Source organism: Phyllostomus hastatus, unplaced genomic scaffold, assembly GCF_019186645.2.
Source record: "Phyllostomus hastatus isolate PE091 unplaced genomic scaffold, TTU_PhHast_1.1 phas_scaffold_46, whole genome shotgun sequence".
Lineage (NCBI taxonomy): Eukaryota > Metazoa > Chordata > Mammalia > Chiroptera > Phyllostomidae > Phyllostomus > Phyllostomus hastatus.
Window position 1 is genome coordinate 3,822,281 of NW_025334032.1, and position 22,976 is coordinate 3,845,256.

Consider the following 22,976-nt stretch of genomic DNA (forward strand, 5'->3'; position numbering starts at 1 on the left):
CGCGCGACGTAGTAAAATCCTAGGTGGGCACACAGGCAGTGCACCCCCATTGATGACCTCAACAAGCGACTTGCATAACCTGCGCCACCGATCACCCTCCCGCTGCTTCTGGTTTCGTCCATGCGCTGGTCTCCCTGTCTCCCGCCCTCCCACTCTCCTCCAGTCGCTTGCAACCACAGCAGCAGGACTGGAAGGTCCCTGGTGGCTCAGCGCATTCCCCAGCGCTTGCAGCGCTCGGTTCGGTGGCGAAGAGCGCACAGACTGGCTCTGACTGTTGGACCAAGTAAGACACAAATCTGAGGTGTGCTCGACCCGGTCGCGGAGGGGCGCTGCGGACCCGCTGCCCCACCGCTCACCTGCCCCAATGGTGGAGAGGGGCGGGGTGTACGGACGCGCAGCTCCAGGGCCTGAACGCTGGAGGGGGCTGTGGCTCTCCCGCTGTCCTAGCAGCTGGAACTGTGCGGCTCTCCAGCTCCCCCCGGCTGTGGAGCCGTCCCAGGTCTGGGGAGGGGCGCGAGGGCTTTCACTTCCCCCTTGCAGGCTTCAGAGGCGGCGAATCCCGTGTGGGCACAGGGTTGCTAGCGGGGCTCGGGGTTGGGGACGCGGCCGCCGTCAGCTTTGCGCAGCTCCTCCCCGCGCTCTGGGGGGCTCGGCTAGTCGTTGAGGCTGCCGTGGCGACCCAGTGCTCCCTCCCCACCCACCGTGCCTGCTCCGCCCTCCCCTCCGCCCCACGCCACCTTTGATGGCTCGGACAGCGGCTGGCCACCGCCAACCCTGCTCGCTCGTGCGGCAGCCGCGGCCCGCGGGTATTATTAGCCAAGAGCCCCAGCTGCACTCACAGCTCAAAGCCGCCGCGCCCTTGGAGCCGAGGGCCCGCAGCTGCTGATCGTGCAGGCCGGGAGTAGGAGGGAGCAGCCGGTGCCTAGAGGTAGGAGGCGTTGGGAACAATGACCGCTGTGGGGCGGGCGGGTGGCAACTTGTGCGACTCCCGGCCCCCGGAGCTGGCCCATCTGGGGTGCGGGTGGAGGTGGGAAAGTGGCCCGTAGGGTCGTTCCTGAAAGCGGGGGGGGGTGGGGGGGGTGGGGAGCGGTGGCAGCGGGGACCCGGCTTCTCCATCTAAGGCAGGAGATTTGCTCTCAGGGCCCAGGGCAGCCCCGGCAACAATAGCAGGAGCTCGGAGCCTCTGGGCTTCGCGCCGCCCTTTGCACCTTCTTCCCTTTCCCAGGCTCGAGCTGCCCTGCCCGGCTCTGCCTGAGCCTCCCACTCGCCTTCCCCACCCCACGGCTCCCTTCCTCCTTTTTCGTCCCATCCCACCCAGCGCGGAGACAGCGCCAGATGCCGCTTCCGGACCTCCGGCAGTAATCTCGGCCCCCGAAGCAGATCTAGGGCCGGGAAGTTGGCCGCTGGTGTGGGTGCCACCGAGCTGCCAGGTGCCCCTAGCTCGCCCACGCGCGGCGCTAGGTCTCTGGTGGGTGACGGAGAGGAACACACCCAATGCCCACGTTAGATTTTGTGTCTCTTTACCTCTTGCCTTTATGGAGAACATTTTTTTTTCCTTATTTTAAAGAAAGGACACAGATTTTTTGTGGTGAGCGTTTCAAAAACAACTTCTGATTGTGGTTTTACGATATAAGTTCCGGAAACTTTAGCTGTGTGATCTGGCCAGAGCTTTCAGTGTACGTGTGTGTTTTATTTGAGGGGGAAAAAGGAGTTCACCGTAATGGGTTTGGCTTTTGTTTGTGGCGGTTAGAGCTCAGCGGCTGTTGGGGTCTGTGTACCATTCCTCCAAAAGAAGAGAAATGAGGCTCACAAAGAAACGAGGGCCATGGTATCACATGCTCCTTGAGATGTGGAGAGCTTGTGTCTCATCTGGAACAGTTTATCCATCTCAGCTTGTCTCTCTGAGCCTTCTGTAGTACCATGTTGGCCTCTGGCGCTTTCGTTTTATTGTTGTTAATGTCTTGTTAGTTTCCCAGGTTTGATTGCTCAGCCTGGCCCTTTTCTGTTTCCTCTTCCTCCTGAGCCGTGGCTTTTATAGATGCCCCCATCTTCTCCACTATTCAGGCGTGCCTTCACCCTGGCTGTAGCTTTGGGTTATGTTTAATGTGTACAGTGGTGACTTGCTAAGCCCCTTTCAGGACATCCTCCAGTATTGTCTTGGTTTTTTTAATTCAGTCTAAACAGGTTTTTTTAGTCTTGAGAGCTTTCGGGGAGTGGCATTAAAATTTGTCCTCATTGTTTGGATCAAGTGGGTCCTTGTGGAGTCCTGTATTTGGCTTTCTCGCCTCATTCCACAACCTTCCTACTGAGGAGTTACCCTTAGCCTTTCCTAAGGGTTGGTTTTCTGGGTATTACATTTTGCGATGATGCACTTCATATGTGGGTTCAGCATCCACATGGCTTACTTTGTATTCCTGCAGCATGGTTCTGCAGCATGGCACCCATATTGGAGTTACTCCAAGTACAATGAAACATTTGTGTTTTTAGAATGTCTGGTTAATAGATCCGCTTCTGGGTAAGATAAATAGACACATTATTGGCCAGTGGTTGGCTTGATGAATGAAGTGCTGGGGAATATAGTGATGTCTTTCCAGCCCAGCTCTTCCCAGAATCTCTTGTTTCTTTTATATGGATGGAAAACTTCAAATACTTGGTTATGTTGTAGCTGTACCCCTTAGGGTCACAGGTTCTATAGCAAGCCCCTGAGAGTTGGGGTATGCTTTTTCATTTAGGAGTTGTATCCCTGTAGAAATTTTAGAGTTAGGTGTATAAGGCCCCTTTCATAATAATAGTCTTATCCTGAAATTTATACATGGATTTAATTCCTTGGTTCATAAAATAATTATAATGTTCCTCTATTGACAAATGTACTAAAAGGAGATTTAAAAATCTATCCTAGACAATTTCTTCTGGTTTATGGCAGTTATTTCAGAAGTGAGACTATAAGGAACACAGGTGAATGTTCTTATTTTGCTTTTTCATGAAAGAAATTTTCCAAGAAAATGGCTTTTTAAAAAGATAAGAATTAAATAAGAATATTGAAATGTTTTCTTTTCAAAAAGTGAAATTAATTCTCTAACATTCATTGAGCATAGAAAAGTTTAATTCATTTGGAAAATTTTATATATATATATATATATATATATACACACATATATATACACATATATATATGAATGAGGAGGGTACTTGTGATAAAAGAGAAAACCCATTCTCTCTCTAGAGGAAGTAACAAACACTGGACAAAAGAAAAGAACCTTGTGTTTGATTGCTGAATGCTTTTTAGGAAAGGTGGCACTGTGACTTTTCTAGTGGATAAGGGAAGCTTTATGGATTCATAGGTACCTGGCTAAATGCTTTGACTGCATGGTGTCCCAGGCATTGAAACAAACCCCTTGTAACTGGCCTTGCTTATTGCAGAGAACTGCCTAATATTTTGAGAAATGCACTTTCCCTCCTAACTGAAGATGCTACAGGTAAGAGAGGAGCACATAATAATCCCAAAATACAGTTGCTTGAGTTATTTCTATTTTGGGTACCTAGGTATTCCAGGTGATCGTTACCGCTGCCTGGGGAGAGGTGGAGGGCTTGCAGGTTCCTGTGTCTGTCTCTTCTATTGTTTGGTGCTTTCCATTGAAAGGACGGCTCACCTACCCTGGAAAGTGGTGGATCAACTTCTTTTCTTGTTCTTTAGTGGTTAGGGTTTCCGCTGGGGCCTTACTTCATCATAGTCTCTGCACCCTCTGTTTCTGCCAGGTTACTGTGTTAACCAGTTCTACATGTCCACGATGATCAGAGCCCAGTAGTTTCCATTCAGGTTACTTGAAATAATGATTTTGCCAGTCCTTTTATTCCAAATGCAACCTTTGTTTTTAATCAAGAAACCCCCAGAAAATGTTTAGTATGAAGTAGGGCAATTGGCCTTTTATAGGCTGCCTTTGTCCTGGTTTAAGTCAGTTAAGTGCTTTGCAAAATGGGTACTTTGAGCAAAGGTGAATGATTGATACATATTAAATACAGTGCTCTAAGTTTTTGATACTTGTGAAATAAGCCAGGGGACCATGAAATATAGTTGCCTCTCACACACCCTCAGCTGGAGAGCTGGCTTGCAACAGAGGCGTGTGCCCTAACCAGGAATCAAACCAGCACCCTTCAGGTTTGCAGATCAATGCTCAATCCAGGAACCACAACAGCCATGGCCTGCAGTTTTCTAATTTTAATGTGGGATGGAAATCATAGACAAACAGCAAGAATGGCAATCAAATTAACATGAGACTACATCACTGACACTGAATTAATTTCATGTGTAAAATTGTCATATTTTTGCATGCATTTTTAAACAAAAGAACTATAGATCAAACTAGATTGCCTTTAACTATTGCCTTTATATATCTGTTACAGTAACATTCCTTGCGAGAAGAGTTACTTCACTTTACATATAGACTTTTGGTGTTCCATACAGGTATCTTAGAAGATTTATAAATCTGGTATGATAATGACTTTTATTTTTTGTTTTCAAACTATTAATTCAGGATCAAGTGTAGTGCCTGGCACATACCAAACCTTCAGTGAACACTTGTTGAGTGAATGACTAAGCCTAGGTTTTGATGTTCTTTCAAATTAATCTTTAAGGTTTTTATGGGAAATTTGATATTAGCACTGATATATTAGCACTGATAGGTAGCTGTCCTGGGAATTTTAAATTTTGATAATTGATTTTGATTCTATTTCATTCTAATCTAAAAATTTAAACTATCCTTTAAAGCTGTGTAATACTGTAAAAAGATTCAGGTTTATTTTGAAAATCAGACAATAAAAGCATGAAGAAGAAAGTAAAACTTACCTGAAATCTACCACACAAATCCACCATTAACCTTTTAGTTTCTGCTCTTTTATATATCTTTCTCATTTTTTAGCCTCCCTCAAATTGTCATTGTTTTATATAGTTCTTGTCTGTATAGATTTAATGTGCTCATCATGTCTACTTATATGTTGAAACTTGATTCCGTGATAATATTCCTTCTTCCAGAGAGATATTTTTTTAGATGTTCCACTAGTAAGCATTTCTTGGTGGTAATGTCAGTTTTTGTATGCCTTTAAATATCTCTGTTCTTGAATGATAGATTACCTGGGTGCGCAAATATGGATTATTTTTCCTGTATCACACATTTTGGCTGTCAGGCTAATTTTTCTTTTTTTGTAAGTAGCCTGTCTTTTCTCCTTGGCTGTTTTTAGGTGCTCTGTAGTTTCACTGTGACTAGCTCTAATTTCTTTTTTCTTCTTTACTTTTACTCCTTTCTCCTCTCCTACTTCATGCTCCTCCTCCCTCTCATTTCTTTTCTGTTATTCAGTAGTATTTCAGTGTCCGGATTATGCTGCGGTTTGATTATCTATTTACCTTTGGCCACTCTGGTTGTTTCCAGTTTGGACTATCATGAATAAAGCTGCTATGAACATTTGTGAACAAGTCTTTGTGTGATCTGTTTTCATTTTTATCAATGGGTCTTATAATAAGTGTACGCTTAACTTTATAAGAAACTGCCATTGTTTTTTTCCCAAAGCGTTTGCCATTTTACATCCCCACCAGTGATGTATGAGCCAGCCAGTTACTGTAATCCTCATTAACACTTGAAATGGTCAGTGTTTTTCATTTTAGCCATTTTGCTTGCTGGGCATGTAGTGGTATCTCAGTATGGTTCAATTTTATATTTCCCTGATGACTCATGGTGGCTTTTCATGTGCTTATTAACCATTTCTATATCTTCATTTGTTAAGTATCAAGTCTTCTGTCTAATTTTTAAAAAATTTTAATTGACTCTTTGGGGTGACATTGGTTAATAAAATTAAATAGGTTTCAGGTGTACGCTTCTTTTTTAAAGAATATTTTATTGATTATGTTATTACAATTGTCCCAGTTTTTTTTCTCCACTTTATCCCCTTTCTACTCTGCACCCTCCACCCTCCAGCATTGCCCCCACACTTAGTTCATGTCCATGGGTTATACACATAAGTTTTTTGGATTCTTCATTTCCCATACTATTCTTAACTCTCCACTGTCTATTTTATGCCTACCAATTATGCTTCTTACTCCCTGTATCACCCCCCACTGTTCCCCTCCCCACTGATAACTCTCCATGTGATCTCCATTTCTGTGATTCTGTTCCTGTTCCAGTTGTTTCCTTAGTTTTTATTTCTGTTTTTTAGATTCAGTTGTTGATAGTTATGAGTTTGTTGTTACTTTACTGTTCATAGTTTTTGATCTTCTTTTTCTTAGATAAGTCCCTTTAACATTTCATGTAATAAGGGCTTGGTGATGATGAACTCCTTGAACTTGATGTTATCTGGGAAGCACTTCATCTGCCCTTCCATTCTAAATGATGGCTTTGATGGATAGAGTAATCTTGGATGTAGGTCCTTGCCTTTCATGACTTCAAATACTTCCTTCCAGCCCCTTCTTACATGTAAGGTTTCTTTTGACAAAGCAGCTGACAGTCTTATGGGAACTCCTTTGTAGGTAACTGTCTCCTTTTCTCTCGCTGTTTTTAATATTCTCTCCTTTTCTTTAATCTTGGGTGATGTAATTATGATGTGCCTTGGTGTGTGCTTCCTTGGGTCTAACTTCTTTGGGACTCTCTGAGTTTCCTGGACTTCCTGGAAGTCTATTTCCTTTGCCATATTGGGGAAGTTCTCCATCATTATTTGTTCAAATAATTTTTCAGTTTCTTGCTGCTGTTCTTCTCCTTCTGGCACCCCTATGATTCAGATGTTTGAATGTTTAAAGATGTACTGGAGGTTCCTAAGCCTCTCATTTTTTGAATTCTTGTTTCTTCATTCTGTTCCCGTTGGATGTTTATTTCTTCTTTTTGCTGCAAATCGTTGACTTGAGTCCTGGTTTCCTTCCCTTCACTGTTGGTTCCCCATACATTTCCTTTATTTCACTTTTCATAGCTTTCACTTTTTCCTCCATGTTGCAACCATACTCAGCCATTTCTTTGAGCACACCGATTACCAGTATTTTGAACTGTGCATCTGAAAGGTTGGCCATCTTTCATTGCTTAGTTCTATTTTTTCTGGAGCTTTGATCTGTTCTTTCATTTGGGCCATATTTCTTTTGTCTCAGGGAATCTGTTACGTTGTAAGCACTAGAGCCTTAGGTATTCAGCAGGGCAAGGCAACCCACAGAGCTGCGTAGTGACCCTGTGTGTTGTGGAAGGGTCCAAGAGGGAACAATGCCTCTTGCTGGGCTCTTGGCCAGCTTTTAGTCACTTCCCCCACTCCCCCACAAGCAAATTGGGCCCTTTTGGTGCTGATTCCCAGGTGGGTGGGTTTGTGTACATTCTAGGCCCCTGTGAGTCTCTCCAATAAACTCTCCTGTGAGGCTGGGAGTTTCTCCTGGTGCCTCAACCCCCACAGGTTTTTTCAGTCAGAGGTTTTGAGACTTTATTTCCCCACACTGGAACTGTGGATTGTGTGGTTTGTCTCACTCCCCAGTTGTTCCTCCCGGATTATCTGCACACAAAGGTGGGACCACCCACTTGGCCAGCCACTGCCTTTTGCTCCCTGGTCTTCTAGCCGCTGCCTTACTGTGAGTCCTTTCCCCCTGGACTGCCCATCTCCACCCCTCCTACTGATCTGGATGAATGTTTCTTCTTTTATTTTTTCTTAAATTTTGTTTATTTGTTAGAGAGAAGGGAAGGGAGGGAGGAAGAGGAACATTGATGTTCACACATGGATCAGTTGCCTCCTGCACACCCCCATCTGGACCTGGCCCTCAACCCAGGCATGTGCCCTGACTGGGAATCATATCCGCAACCTTTCACTCTTGCAGGCTGCTGCTCAACCCAGTGAGCCACACCAGACAGGGCAAATGGTTGTTCTTTAACTTCTTGGCAGGTGGACTTCCATACAATTCTATTTTCTGGCAGTTCTGGTTATTTTTTGTTTTTAAATTTGTTTTTGTCCTTCTTTTGGTTGTGGAAGGAGACAAAGTATCTACCTATGCCTTCATCTTGGCTGGAAGTGAGAAATTTTTTTTTGTTTTTAAAGAAAATGCTTACTTATAAAAGTAATTTAAAAATACACAAATCAACAACCTTTGGCCTATTGGCATAATCTAAAAAGCTTTCCTTTTTGACGTGATTGTAATGTGGGATAATGCAATTCTGCCTGTTAATGTTATAACTGAAAAGAACGGTGGCTGAAAGAAATCTGGAGTGTTTGCCCCATTTTCTTTCCAGGCCTCCTGTGTTTTACCCTTTCCCTTGACTTGCCCTCCACCCTCATGCTGATCTGTGTGATGTTCCTGAAGCAAGTTGCAGGGGCCCTTCTCTCTCATATCCTCTCATCTCAACATCTTTTATTTCCTCTGCCTGGAATGCAAGAGCTTTTTCTTCAGTTCTCATCTTTAATATCCACCCAGTTTCTGCCCATCTCCTTCCAGAAGTCCCTCCTGAAGCTAACTTCTATCTCTGCTGCTAACCTGGACCCTCTGGGTTTCTACCAGTGTGTTTTCTCTCTTATCTACCCATTTTATTTATTTGAGCACTAACTTTTATTGAGTAACTCTGAGTCTCAGCCAAGTTCTAATTACTTTATGTGTAGAAAGTCATTTAAACACTCCAACCTCACTGATTTTCAAACACAGCTTGTAACTGGCAGAGCCAGGAAAGAAACTCATGAAGTCTTTCCTCACTTATTGAGAGCATATTCTACTTCAGTATTTTACACCTCTGCATTGGCAGAATTCCCTGAATGTAGATAGGTTCTCAATAAATATTCGCTGAAGCTTAACTCTCTTTAAAGGTACACCTTGTCACAAATTATTTCTTTATATTTCTTTGTAAAATGTGGTTTCCCCTTGGCATTCTGCAGGATAATGAGGGTCTGAGATTACTTCTAATGCTATTTGTTGAACCTCTTATGTCTGGGGTTCACCTACCTCTTCTTTTGTTATTATATTTTGCTGCTTAAAAGATGAGCACATATGTTTAAAATTCTGTGTAAGCTGTATGTTTTTGTGTGTTGCAAATAGTTTTTTTTTAACTGGTGATTTTCTTTGGATAGGACTAATATGAGTGTTTATTTTTTCTTTTCTGTTTTCTAAATGTCCTATAATAAATATTTATGGCTTTTATAATTAGTCAGCCTTGTTATTTGAAATGATAAAAGTAAACTATTTTTTAGAGATCCAGGAACAGGAAAACCTTTTAAGATTTTTTTTTCTGCAGGTTAAGCCAATCTTGTCTACATATGTAAATAGTCACATGATATATACTTTGGGCTTTGCAAATCTTTTCCCTCTGTATTATTGAAACCATCTACTCAAAGACCATTTTCTCCTTTCTAGTGTTTCCAAAGCACATAACAAAGGAATATAGATCTTCATGACACTTGGGTGAGATGTGGTTTTCTAAGGGAGATGGCTATCAAAAGGATTTATTTGTGATTCAGAAGTTCAAGTTTGCCTGAGGCCTGTGGTCCAGATCAGTGTGTTGCTTTTGTTTAGGAGGTAGAATGACTCATAAGTCTGAACTCAGACTCTAGGTACCATTTGAGAGCAGTAATTCCCAGGCAGTGTAAATAAATCAGAGTCAGCGTTATTAGGTCTAAAGCTGACAGTAAGACTCCGTGCCTATTGCAGGGGAACAGGATGGAGGAACAGTTTCTTTTCCCAGGTTTCTTAGGTAAATCAGCAAGAACTGTGGGGGATGAGTCCTGTTATTTAAAAAATGGTCATACTTTGCTGTTGGTCAGAAAATTCTGAGACTCAAGAGATTGTTTTTGTCTTCTAGTCATGCTATGCTATTTGAGCATCACCTGCCTGTTCATCTTGAGGAGCTAACTAGAGTAGGCATCATCCTAGTTCTCCAGAACCCCCTCACTCTCTTCCACTAGCATTATTCTGTGCTGGGAATGGCCGTCAGTTCTAAAAACTGAAGAGACAATAAGGAAAATATGTCTTCAGGGTGATAGTAGGGAAAACCCAATAACCAATCAAAACCGACCCATGAAAATTGCTTGAAAGTGTACTGTGAGCTAGAAGGGCAACCAGCACATAGAATACACATTCTGGCTTCCCCTTAGAACTTGGATACCAAGTGTGATTCTGTATGGATTGCCAGTTTCCTACTAAGTACTGTGCTAGACAATGAGCTTGGCACTTTGCATATATTTTTATTTTATTCAAGGAGGAAGGTATTATATCTATTTTAAAGAAGAGGAAACTGAAACTTAGATTAGTGGGTAGCATGCCTAAGTCAAGCAACTAAATAAGTGAAATCAAGTTTTCCTAAAGTCCACACTCTTCTCTGTGCTCAGTTTGGGGTCTTCTACCAGGACAGGTGTAACTGAGCATGCTGAAATTAGGATGTGGTGAAATGGTTCCTGCAAATTCAGGGTCAGATCCTGTCTTTATTTAAAAATTGCATTACTTTGTTCTTTGTGAAGTTTTTTACTTTTGATATTGAAAATATTCTAAAAAGATTGTCTTAATTACGAGTGTTTCGGTGCTCCCTTAAATTTTGCACCCAAGGCAAGGAAGGGCCTTACCTGCCTCTTATTCCCAGTAGCAAGCAGTTCTGGAGTCAATAGGATGGTGGTTTAATCAGCCAACAGAGGATTTTGTCAGTGTTTTTAGCATTGTAATACTGTTTTTCCACTCCTTCAGGGCATTTTGAGGGATAAGTCATAAAGACATATCTTGACTTCACCTTAAAATATACTTCTCTGCCCCTGATAGACACAATTATTGGTACTGTTGCTGGTGGAAGTGGGGCTCTTTCAGGGGATGGTGAAAAAAAGCATTTCACAAACCCACACATGGGAGATTGTTGTGTGGCAAGATTTATTCTGGCAGAAGGAGAAGGCTTCCCTTGTGTCCCGTCTCTGTTCATCCTGCCATGGAAAAAGTCCAATTTTGTCTTCATCAAGGCCAAAACAAATGCTACTGTCTAGAGTTTCTGTTTCATATTCAAGCTTAGTCCTTTGGAGTCCAGGTGACTGGTAGATGGTCTCAGTCCCCATCCAGGTAGCTTAGTAAGTAGTATTCTGAGCTGTTCTACTATACCCATGGTCTCACTTGGAGCCTGTGTTGGGAGTCCAGTGGCTTCTAGACCCACATGGTTGCTATGGAGAGAAGAGAAGAAGGAGGGGCAGAGAAAGAGAGGGAGAGAGATGGAGTGAGGGGAGAGAGAGAGGTAGAGAGAGAGAGAGAGAGCGCGAGCGCGCGAGAGCAGCACTTCTTTGTTAAGCTGGGTTATACTATTTTGAGCTTGGAAGGACATTTTTTCCTGGGAATATGATTGATTATCTTCCCAAGCTTCCCAGGCTTCTGCGGGCATCTATCTGATGGGTCTATCTCCTGCCTAATTGATCCCTTTCCAGGTTAGACTGACAGGCCTCTATGGTCAAGCACCTCCTCCTATGCCATTTTGACTTGAATGCGCATGTGCTTATTTCCCCTCACAGTGTTCTGGGCAAGAACACTTGGTGGTGAGGTTGAAAAGATGGTCCTTCCTATCTGTATGGGGGAGGGTTATTAATCCCCTTTGCAGGGCAGTGCTCTGATCCTCTGGGGAGTATGTGAAGCTGTAACTTTCTAGTGGAACAAGTTTATGCTCCTCAGTTGATTATGCTTAATAATGTCTGATTCCCTTTGCTTCTTTCCTTATTAATATCTAGCTGCCTATGTTAATAGTACCATAGGTTACTCAAAGCAGTTTGGCTTTGAGAAACTGAGACTTATGTTCGATGAAAACCTATTATACTCACCATTGCTAGAAAGCTGAGGATTTCGTACAACAGCTCAGTACTAATGCTTTGTTGTGGGCAGTGGCAGGAAGGATTTCTGTTTTTGAATTAAAGCCACATAATAAAGGAGCTGTGAAACTAGGGGTTCCCCGAATGCTAATGCCAGCCCTCTAGCAGGTAGGTGCTATTGGTCATCACCTGATGACAGGGACCAGTGCAGCATAGCACAGCGCTGCAGCATGGGCCAGCCTGGTGCAGGGTGATGCTGGCTATGCCTCTCTTCTGCATTGCTTTCAAGAATGGCTTGAGTGTTCTGCTTGTCCTAAATAGATCATAAGTCTATCCTAATATATCTCATGTGGGAATTGGCTGTGTTTAATGGAATGTTTCTTTTTATTAATAAAACATTTAGAAATAACCTTGTTTTGTGTGTGTGTGTGTGTCTTTTTAAATTCCCAAGATAACAGGGTCATCATAGAAATTATGAAAATGAAGACAAGTAGTTTGGCAACACACACACAGATGGACATTGCTTTCTTCACATTCACCTTACATAGTTTTTTTCTCCCTTAATTAAAACAAATCAACTTTATTTTTTAAAGAAGTTTTAGGTTCACAGCAAAATGGAGTAGAAAGTTCCATTTTGGAGTGGAAGGTTCCATTTGGGAACAGAAATTTCCCATAGACATTCTACCTACCTCCATTGTCAGCATCTGGCATTTTAAATTTCTAGATTTCTTTTACAATGTTTTTTTTTTCCCAATTTGTAATATAGTGTACATATGTTTTGTGAATTTTCCCCTCCTTAATATTGCTTCAGTTATCCTTAATATGATTAAGGTCAAAATGAGGTCATTTCCTGTTGACCTTTCCTCAGAGGAATACCACTGAGCTCACCATGGGGAGGAGTTGATCTCCCAATGACTTACTCTTTGAATATTTATCATGTGCAGATTTTCTAAAATGGGCTTAGAAAGTTTTAGAGGCTCTTAACATTCTGCCCTCCCCCTTGTATTTTTGTTTTATCACTGGGGTTTTTTTTTCTCAGTGGTGTTTGGAGGATGAGGTTTCAGATCCATTTTCTATTAGAAGTGTTTAGCCTTCTTCACAAGTTAGAAAACAGAACTGTAGAAGGAGTGTTTCCAAGAACAGTCTTGAGTGTTAAGGGAAACACCTAATTCTGATGGATGCCTCTGGCAGTGAAAACTCCTGGGGGTATGCTTGCCAGTTTGGGCTGCAAAGTGGTGCAGTATTTCCAAGGTAGGGGCCAGGGGAGAACTGGGAACATGTCTGCCTCTTCTGTGATATGTGCTGAAAAAAAGCATCGTGCCATTGCATACTTGTACTCTGGTTTATTTCTGTGTAACTTTGGCCTAGCACAGGCCATATGGCCCATTGGTGGTGGTCACTAAATCTTTGTTGAATGAAGGAAAATGAGACCCCCTTTTGGGGCTTGGTAAAATTACCTTGAAGTTGTCATACCTGAGCTGACTTTCTCATCAGCTTTTTGGCTCCTGGGGTCTGTAAAATACTTGAAATTATAGCCATAAGTTGATCCAAATCTAAATTTATACATGTATAAATTTATACACCCTATCCCTTAGACTATGTTCATCTACTTTAGAATACCTGTCCCTTCTTCCTCCCTCCCTCCCTCCAAGGACATAAACATCGATCAATTGCCTTTCCCAAGTGCCCAACCAGGACTAAACCACAACACAGGCATGTGCCCTGACCTGGAATTGAATCCATGATCTTTCGGTTTACAGGACAATGCTTCAACCAACTGAGCCACACTGGCCAGAGAAAGGCATATCTGTTATTTAGCTTCTGGGCTTTATTTTATCCTCAGTCAGGTACAGGCCTGCTTAGTCTCTAGTAACTTTATAGATTCTTTAACTGTGCTATAATGTCTGAGGTGCCTTGCAAATCAGGAGCTTTAAGATCTTAAAAAACAAATACCCCATTTAGAGGAAAGAAATTACTTGTTTGGCAACTGTGATATTCCACATCACTAGCCTATAAATTTAACCTGACATGGCCTTTTCTAATACTTCTGTTTGCCTTTTTACCTGAACTCTGAGTAAATCACTAGATTGCTTGATTCTATAAGTAAGGCAGTTGGCACCAACTCAAATAAATTGCTGTTTAGTGAACAGTATATACCTAATAGCATTTAAGATTGTTGGGGAGAGGAGGAAAAGAAAGGATCAGGAAATTGTCATATGAGTATTTGTTTCCATTAATGTTTGTTGACTTTCTAGCTACCGTGGTCTCTTGTGAGGAAATGCCATTTGTTTAAATCATAAACAGGTTGAACATCTGGACTCTTTAACTGATACTCACTGGGCAGTGTTTCACAGACTTGTTTTCAGAATGGAGGAAAGAGCATTTTAATTTGAGATTGAAAGAACCAGAAAGTCTTGCTCTTGATTGGTTTATGCTGAAGTCAAAGTCTCTTGATTGTTTTTAATTGAATCTCTCAGACTACTGCATAGTGCCACATCTGTGGCCTTGACTTCCTATGCATTTTTATTTTTACCCACTGGTGTGAATCCAGTGGAGGCATTATTAATCCATTAGAGAACTTAGATTTTTGTTTAATATGAAACAAGCTCATATTCTTAATTGTTTTATAAATTATATAGTATAGCACTCTTTATTACTGTTGTTATAGCTTTCTCCTCTGTCATTGAATGTGTATTTATGTGAGGGGGAAGTCTCTGTCTCTCTGAAACAGAGGCATCCTAGTTGGTCAAGGTGTTCAGCACTTAGGATTGTCAAAAGTGAATGATATGAATATTCCTTTAATGTTATTATTCATCGCAAAATACTGTGATGTTTAGTTTGATTTAAAATTCTACTTTTGAGTCCATTTTGGAGTTTGTTATTTATCTTTTAAAAAACTTAACAATTGTACTGTAATTTGGCACATTATGCTGATATTAAAGAAATGAAACATTTTTGAGATACATCAGTACTTTAAAATGACTTGTAATTATTGACATATTACTAGATATTGTGAGCATACCACTGCACATGTGAACCAACATGTCTTGGTTTTAAACCCCACTAATTAAGAGTTTAAGGCCATTTGAGTTATGTCAGGCTGAAGTTTGTTTTAACCCAATGCTGTGGAACTAGGTTTGTTAAGCAAATAGTGAAAATAAAGTTACAGGGGGAAAGTTTACTTTCTTTAAGAGAATATACTTTTCCATCACTTTGGCAAAAATGAATCATGATTCTTATTCATTAAAACAAATTTGATAGGACCTTTATATGATAATCTTCGTTAAAAAAATGACTTCCAAAATATTTTATGTAGCAACAACACAAATGGTAGCGTTTACTATATAGTGTTGTATTTTGTTCTCTTCACTTCTACACTCTTAAGATTGTTATATAGTGGTATATACAGATCTGCCTCATTCTTTTTATTGGCATATAATATTTCATTTTATAGAGGTACCTTTAATTATTTGTAAACTTGCCCTATTGATAGACATTAAGGTTGTTCCAAATATTTTGCTGTTATAAACAATGCTGCAATGAAGATCCTTGATATCTTTTTGTGAGTATATCTGAAATATAAATTCAAGAAGTAGGATCCTTGGTCAAAGGGTATATACTCTGGTCAAAGGGTACCTTTGTTTTTAATATAGATAGATATTGCTGTATTTCTTTCTAAGAGTTTATACTTGTTTGTTTTAGTAACTCATATAGTGGTTACTTTGTGCCAGAAACTATTTCAAGTACTTTATAAATATTAACTTGCTTAATCCTCAGAGCAACCCTTGAGGCACTATCATCATCACAGCTTTACAGATGGAAAAACTGAGGCAATAGATATGACATAACCTGCCCATGGGCAGCATTCAGTAAGTGGCAATTTGAAAGAGGCAGTCTGGATCCAGAGTTAAAGTTTTCTGTTTACTAATCTGATCAGTGAGAAGTCAGTTTTTCTTAATTGTTATTTTGCATTTTTCTTATTACTAGTCGAGGTTGGACACATTTTTATTGATGGCAACCTATGTGGATTGTCTTGGCTATCTATTCACTACCTGTTCCTATCTTTTGCTCATTTTTCTATTAGGTTGTAAATATTTTTCTTACTGATTTGTAGGAGTTCCTTTGCACAGGGAGAAAATTAGCTGTTCATCAGATGTATTACAAATGCTTTGTGCTACTTTGTACTTTGCTTTTGGCTTTGTACTTTATCAGTCTTTTCCTTTATGACATTTGGGATCTAGGTCATGTTTAGAGATCTTCCTCAGTCTGAGAGCATTTAAAAAAATCTCATGTTAGCCCTGGCTGGCGTAGCTCAGTGGATTGAGCGCGGGCTGGGAACCAAAGTGTCCCAGGTTCGATTCCCAGCCAGGGTACATTCCTGGGTTGCGGGTCATAACCCCCAGCAACCGCACATTGATGTTTCTCTCTCTCTCTCTATCTCCCTCCCTCCCCTCCCTAAAAATAAATAAATAAAATCTTTTAAAAAAACCTCATGTTTTTTTAGAATTTTATGGCTTATTTTTTAAAAATGTTTTATTTATTTTTAGAGAGTGGGGATGGGAAGGAGAAAGAGAGGGAGAGAAACATCAATGTGTGGTTGCCTCTTGCATGCCCCCTACTGGGGACCTGGCCCACAACCCAGGCATGTGCCCTGATGGGGAATCAAACCGGCGACCCTTTGGTTCCCAGGCCCGTGCTCAATCCACTGAGCTATACTAGCCAGGCCTGTGACTTACTTTTTAAAATTCATGTTGCTTCAAAGAATAATATGGGATCTAACTTTATTTTTTTCTAATTATAATCAGTGGCAATGATGTGCAGCTATACAAAAATGAAATACACACCTCACAATAGCTTGGTACTTGCAAATCCTGCTATTGTAATAGACTCTGCTTTGACTATTGACAGTAGAGCCTTGCAGTCAGCATATGGCTTATGTTCACACAATGGCAGCTTTTCATTTTTTTGCCCAATTTTGCTTCCCTTGGAGTTAATAATTTTCTAGCTTTTCCTCTGCTTCAATTTCCATATACTTACCTAATTCATTCTAAAACTGTCACCCCTTGTCTAAATCCCTTTCAGTATATTCCAATTCAACTGTTGCTCAGATATTCTGTGTTTTATTCATTAGGAGATTTAGTTTTTGAAGTCTTTTGAGTTGCTTCCTTCTGGGCTGGGTTTCTCTCTTGACCTGGTCAGCATCAGGGGTCTCTCTGGCTTAACCTGGGAACCTCCCTTGCTTCTCTTTATGGCATCTGTTTCCTAGAGTCTTGTGTCTTTCTGTTTTCAGGTGTTGTCCCTCATTTTGGTGGATCTTCTCCTTCAGTATATAGAGACACCTTTTGGCCTTGGTGGAAGATCTGAAAACAGGATGATGAGTTGAAAGGCTGTTTAAGTAGTTAAAACTTTCAGATCCCCCCCGTCCTTCCTAATGCACACAGTGATTTAGCAATCTGAACCCTTATCTTACTCTTTTTTCTTCTCCCTCCATGTCATTATAGTACAGTGTTTTATGAACGCAGTCATTGTAGGATACATCATTATCACTTAGTGGTGTTAACTGCTTTTTTCTTCAAAAAACTTTGCTTTTCATGGAGATAATTTATTTCTTAAAATTTACTTATTTTTTAATATACCCATTGCTATGTTCTTCCAAATAACTTCAACAAGCCTGTCAATTTTCATTCAATTTTTCCAATATTTTTTATTACCAAATCGTTTTTTGTGTAGTGTACTACCATCTGTATCACTCCCATCCTCAAACTCCTATCTGAATGTGTTGTACTTAACCGTCATTCAGGGACTTTCCTTAACTAGTCTTCTTTCCTGGGCTCCCTGTTTTCTGGATTACATATTCTCTAATTTCATGGTTTACCTGGTTGTTTTGATAGAACACATACTCCATTGGCTTTCTCAGAAAGATTCAAGGGAGCTAATTTCTTTTGAGTCTTTGCATGTAAAAATGTCTTTAATGTATACTTATGATTGCTTGATAATTTTACTACATGTGGAATTAAAATTTTAAAATATTATCTTTTTAAAAAATGTGTACTCTTTATTATATTTTTTCATTATCATTTAGTGTCCTTATATCCACCTCTACCCGGCAATCGCCACACTGTTGTCCATGTCAATGAGTCCTTTTTCTTTTTTGCTCAATCTCTCTACCTCCTCATCTGCCTGCCTCATTAGCTGTCATCTATTTACCATCTATGAGCCTGTCTCTGTTTTGCTTGTTAGTTCAGTTTGTTCATTAGATTCCACATATGAGTGAAATCACATGGTATTTGTCTTTCCCTGACTGGCTTATTTCACTTAGCATAATGTTCCCCAGGTCCATCCATACTATTGCAAGGGTAACATTTTCTTCTTTTTTTTATTTTAATCATTGTTCAAGTACAGTTTTCTCATTTTCTTCTTTTTTTATGGCGAAGTAATATTCCATTGTGTACATGTCCTAGAGTTGTTTTATCCATTCATCTGTTGGTGGACACTTGGGCTGCTTCCATATCTTGGTGATTGTAAATAATGTGGCAATGAACATAGGGTGCTTATGGTCTTTAGAATTATGTTTTGGGTTCCTTCAGATATACTCCCAGAAGTGGGACTGCTGGGTCAAAAGGCAGATCCATTTTTATTTTTTTGAGGTATCTCGATACTGCTTTCCACAGTGGCTGCACTGTGTGTGATACCGGTCTGCAGTATCCATCTCTGCTGCGGAGGCTCGTCAAAACATGAGAAAAACATACACAGAGACAACCAGGTCCTGTGGGGAAATAGGGACAGAAGGGCCACTCTAGTGGAGAGCGCCATGGCCACTTTCTCTAGTGGGGAGCACGCCATATCCATTCCCAAGCAGATTTTTATTGAGAATACAGACTTAGTTTGTGGATTCACAGTCTGGCAGAAAAGATCAAAAGAAGTAGTTGACTTACAAAGGTGCAGACAGAACCCCCACTCTGATTCTGGGCAAAGTTTGGGGTTTTAACATATGAAAGGACTACAGGTTCCAAAGGTTTCCTGCCTGTGCCTTTAAATTCCAAGTTAATAACATCCTCCAGGAAACAGACCTCACAGGATCTTGCATATTCTATGTCCCAGGCCTGATTACCGTAGGGTTACGTCTGGGCTATACCGGCCCTGCTATTTCTGTAGGCCTGAGTTAACAGAGAAGACAAAGGGAGACAGGAGACTTGGATTTCTCACAGGGACTCAGGCTTTGACAAAGCCGAGGGGCAGGGGTTGATGTCCATCACCCCTTCATTTCCACAGCTCTGAGCCTCTTCCCTTAGGGCATTCCCACGTGATTGTGTCTGTCTTATATTCATTCTCTTTCCTAGAGAACTGTTACCTGTCATTGACTGCCGATCATGTAGTGAGAGCCAGGCATTAGAACAGGCAGCGTTCATGCCAGGGAAGTAAGTTTTGTCTCCTTAGTGGCTTCTGGTCTGGAGGTCTTTCACTCAGCCTAAGTCACGGGGGGTTACAGCTTCCTGAGACCAGGCAGGGTGGTCCACAACACTGCACCAATGTGTATTCCCACTAACAGTGCAAAAGAGTTCCCCTTTCTCCACATCCTCACCAGCACTTGTTGTTTGTTGATTTATTGATGACAGCCATTCTGACAGGTGTGAGATGGTATCTTATTGTGATTTTGATTTGTATTTTTTCTGATGATTAGTGGTGTTGAGCATCTTTTTATATGTCTAATAACCATCTGTATGTCCTCTTTGCATAGGTGTCTGTTCAGGTCTTTTACCCTTTTTTAATTGGGTTGTTTGTTGTTTTGGTGTTGAATTTTGTAAATACTCTTTATCAGACGTATCGGTGAATATGTTCTATTCTGTAGGTTGTCTTTTTATTTTGTTGATGATTTCCTTTGCTATGCAAAAACTTTAGTTTGATGAAGTCTCATTTGTTTATTTTTTTTGTTTGTTTCCCTTGTCCGTGGAAATATATCCAATAAAAAATTTCTATGAGCAATGTCTAAGATATTGCTGCCTATGGTTTCCTCTAGGATTTTTATGATTTCGGGTCTAACATTGAAATCTTTGATCCATTTTGAATTTATTCTTGTCTGTGGTGTAACAAGATGGTCTAGTTTCATTTTTCTGCACTTATCTGTCCAATTCTCCCAACACCATTTATTAACTATCTTTAGCACATTATATGTACTTGCTTCCTCTGTCAAGTATTAATTGACTATAAAGGCATGGGTTTATGTCTGGGCTCTCTATTCTGTTCCATTGATCTATGTGTCTGTTTTTATGCCAGTACCAGGCTATTTTGATTACTGTGCCTTGTATTATAGTTTGATATTATAAACTGTGATTCTTCCAACTTTGGTGTTCTTTTTCAGGATTGTTGTTGCTCTGTGGGGCCTCTTGTGGTTCTATATACATTTTTCAAATATTTGTTCTAGTTCTGTGAAGTATGTCATTGGAATCTTGATAGGAATTGTGTTGAATCTATAGATTGCTTTGGGTAGTGTGGACATTTTGATGATGTTAATTTGTCCTATCCATGAACACAATATGTGTTTCCACTTATTTGTATCTTCTTCAAGTTCTTTCCTCAATGTCTTATAATCTTCCAAGTACAGGTCTTTTACATCCTTGGTTAGGTTTATTCCTAGGTATTTTTATTCTTTTTGAAGCAATTGTGACTGGGAATGCTCTTTTAATTTCCCTTTCTTTTAGTTCATTATTGACATATAAAAATGCAACTGATTTCTGAGTATTAATTTTGTATCCTGCCAATTTGCTCAGTTCATGTATCAGTTGTAGTAGTTTCTAGGTGGAATCTTTTGGGTTCTCTATGTACAGTATCATATCATCTGCAAATAAAGACAGTTTTACTACTTCCTTTCCAATTTGGATGTCTTTTATATTTCTTCTTCTTGTTTGATTGCTCTGGCTAGGACCTCCAGTACTATGTTGAATAAGATAGATAAAAGTGGACATCCCTGTCTTGTTCCTGATCTTAAGGGGAACACTTGTGGTTTTTGCCCATTGAGTATGATACTGGCAGTGGGTTTGTCATTTATGACCTTTGTTATGTTTAGGTATGTTCCCTCAATTCCCACTTTGCTGAGAGTTTTTATCATAAAAGGGTGCTGGATTTTATCAAGTGCCTTTTCTGCATCTATTGATATAATCATGTGGTTTTTGTCCTTCATTTTGTTTATGTGGTGAATCACATTAATTGATTTGTGAATGTTGTGCCATCCTTGCATTTCCAGGAAAAATCCCACTTGATCATAAGGTATGATCTTTTTGATGTATTGCTGTATTTGGATTGCTAATATTTTGTTGAGGATTTTAGCATCTATGTTTATCAGTGACATTAGCCTATAATTTTCTTTCTTTGTAGTGTCTTTATCTGGTTTTGGAATTAGGATAATGCTGGCCTCATAAAATGAGGTTGGGAGCCTCCCTTCCTCTTGAATTTTATGAAATAGTTTGAGAAGAAGAAGTGTTAGTTTTCTTTGGAATGTTTGGTAAAATTCACCTGTAAAGCCATCCAGTCCAGGGCTTTTGTTTGTTAGGAATTTTTTTTTTTTAATTACTGCTTCAGTTTCACTAGGTTTAAGCTGTCTATTCAGAATCTTAGGTTCTTCCTGACTTAATTTTGGAAGACTATATTTTTCTAGGAATTTATCCATTTTGTCCAGGTTGTCCAGTTTGTTGGCATATAGTTGTTCATAATATTTCTTACAATATTTTGTATTTCTTTAGTGTTAGTTTTTATTTCTCCTCCTCCACTTCTGATTTTATTTATTTGGGTCCTTTCTCTTTTTTTCTTGATGACTCTGGTTAAAGGTTTGTCAGTCTTGTTTATCTTTTCAAAGAACCAGTTCTTGGATTCATTGATCTTTTATATCATTTTTTTAGACTCTCATTTATTTCTGCTCTGATCTTATTTTTAATCTTTTTCTTGTTTTTTGTATTTTTTTTTTTTGAGATAGACGTGTAATGCTATGAATTTCCCTCTTAGGATTACTTTCCCATTGTCTCAGATTTTGGATTGTTGTGCTCTCATTTGCATTTGTATCAAGGTATCTTTTAATTTCTTCCTTGGTTAGATTGTTGACCCATTTATTGTTTAATAACATGTTATTTAGCTTCCATGTCTTTGTGTGTTTTTTAGTGTTCTGGTGTTTGATTTCTAGTTTCATAGCATTGTGGTCATAGAAAATGCTCAATATGATTTCAGTCTTTTTAAATTTATTGAGACTTGTTTTGTGTTCTAGCATGTGGTCTTTCCTAGAAAACATTCCATGTGCACTTGAAAAGTTGTTTATTTTGCTGCTTTGCATTGAAATGCTCTGAAGATATCTATTAAATTCATTTGATCTAGCATGTCATTTAAGGCTGCTGTCTCCCTGTTGATTTTCTGCCTGAAAGATCTATCCATTGAAGTCAATGGGGTGTTAAAATCCCCAACTATGACTGTACATCTGTCGATCTCTCCTTTTATGTACATTAAGATTTGCTTTACATGTAGGTGCTCCTATGTTGGGTACATTAATGTTTACTAGGGTTATATCCTGTTGTTGAATTGTTCCCTTTATCATTGTGTAGTGTCCTTATTTGTCTCTTGTCTGCCTAGGTTTTAAAGTCTGTTTTGTCAGATACAAGTATTGCTACCCCAACTTTCTTTTCTTTTCCATTTTTTATGAAATATCTTTTTCCATCCCTTTACTTTTAGTCTGTGTGTGTCTTTCGATCTGAGATGGGTCCCTTGGAGGCTGTATATATATGGCTCTGTTTTCTTAACCATTCAGCGACCCTCTGCCTTTTGATTGGAGCATTTAAGCCATTTACATTTAAAGTGATTATTGATAGTCTGTAGTGCCATTATTGTTAGACTGTTCCCCTCTGTTTTTTTTCTTCCTCTTTTTCTTCTTCTTAAAGCAAGCCATTTAACATTTGTTGCAGTATTTGCTTGGTGTTAACAAACTCCTTTACCTTCTTGTGTGGGAAACTCCTTATTTCTCCTTTGGTTTTAAATAATAGCCTTGGTGTGTAAAGTAGCCTTGGTTGTAGTTCTTGCTTTTCATCATCTGTAACATTTCACACCACTCCCTTCTGGCCTGAAATGTTTTTCTTGAGTAATCAGATGACAGTCTAATTGGTGGTCCCTTTTAGATAACTACCTACTTTTCTCTTGTGGTTGTTAGGATTCTTTCCTTATCTTTAAGCCTTGTCATTTTGATT

At 40.0% G+C, this 22,976-nt stretch overlaps 1 protein-coding gene across 3 annotated transcripts in view; it reads left to right on the top strand.

Annotated features, from left to right (window-relative positions):
- The first annotated feature begins 511 nt into the window (after positions 1 to 511).
- FARP1 (FERM, ARH/RhoGEF and pleckstrin domain protein 1) overlaps positions 512 to 22,976 on the top strand; it is a 380,744-nt gene continuing 358,279 nt past the window's right edge. The window contains exon 1 of one of the 3 annotated variants that reach the window (XM_045821170.1): positions 512 to 928. The gene's annotated coding sequence lies outside the window, so the exon portion shown is untranslated. Of the gene's footprint in view, positions 929 to 1,565; positions 1,589 to 22,976 lie in introns of those variants that run through there. The other 2 variants (XM_045821167.1, XM_045821169.1) reach the window with 2 other exon arrangements.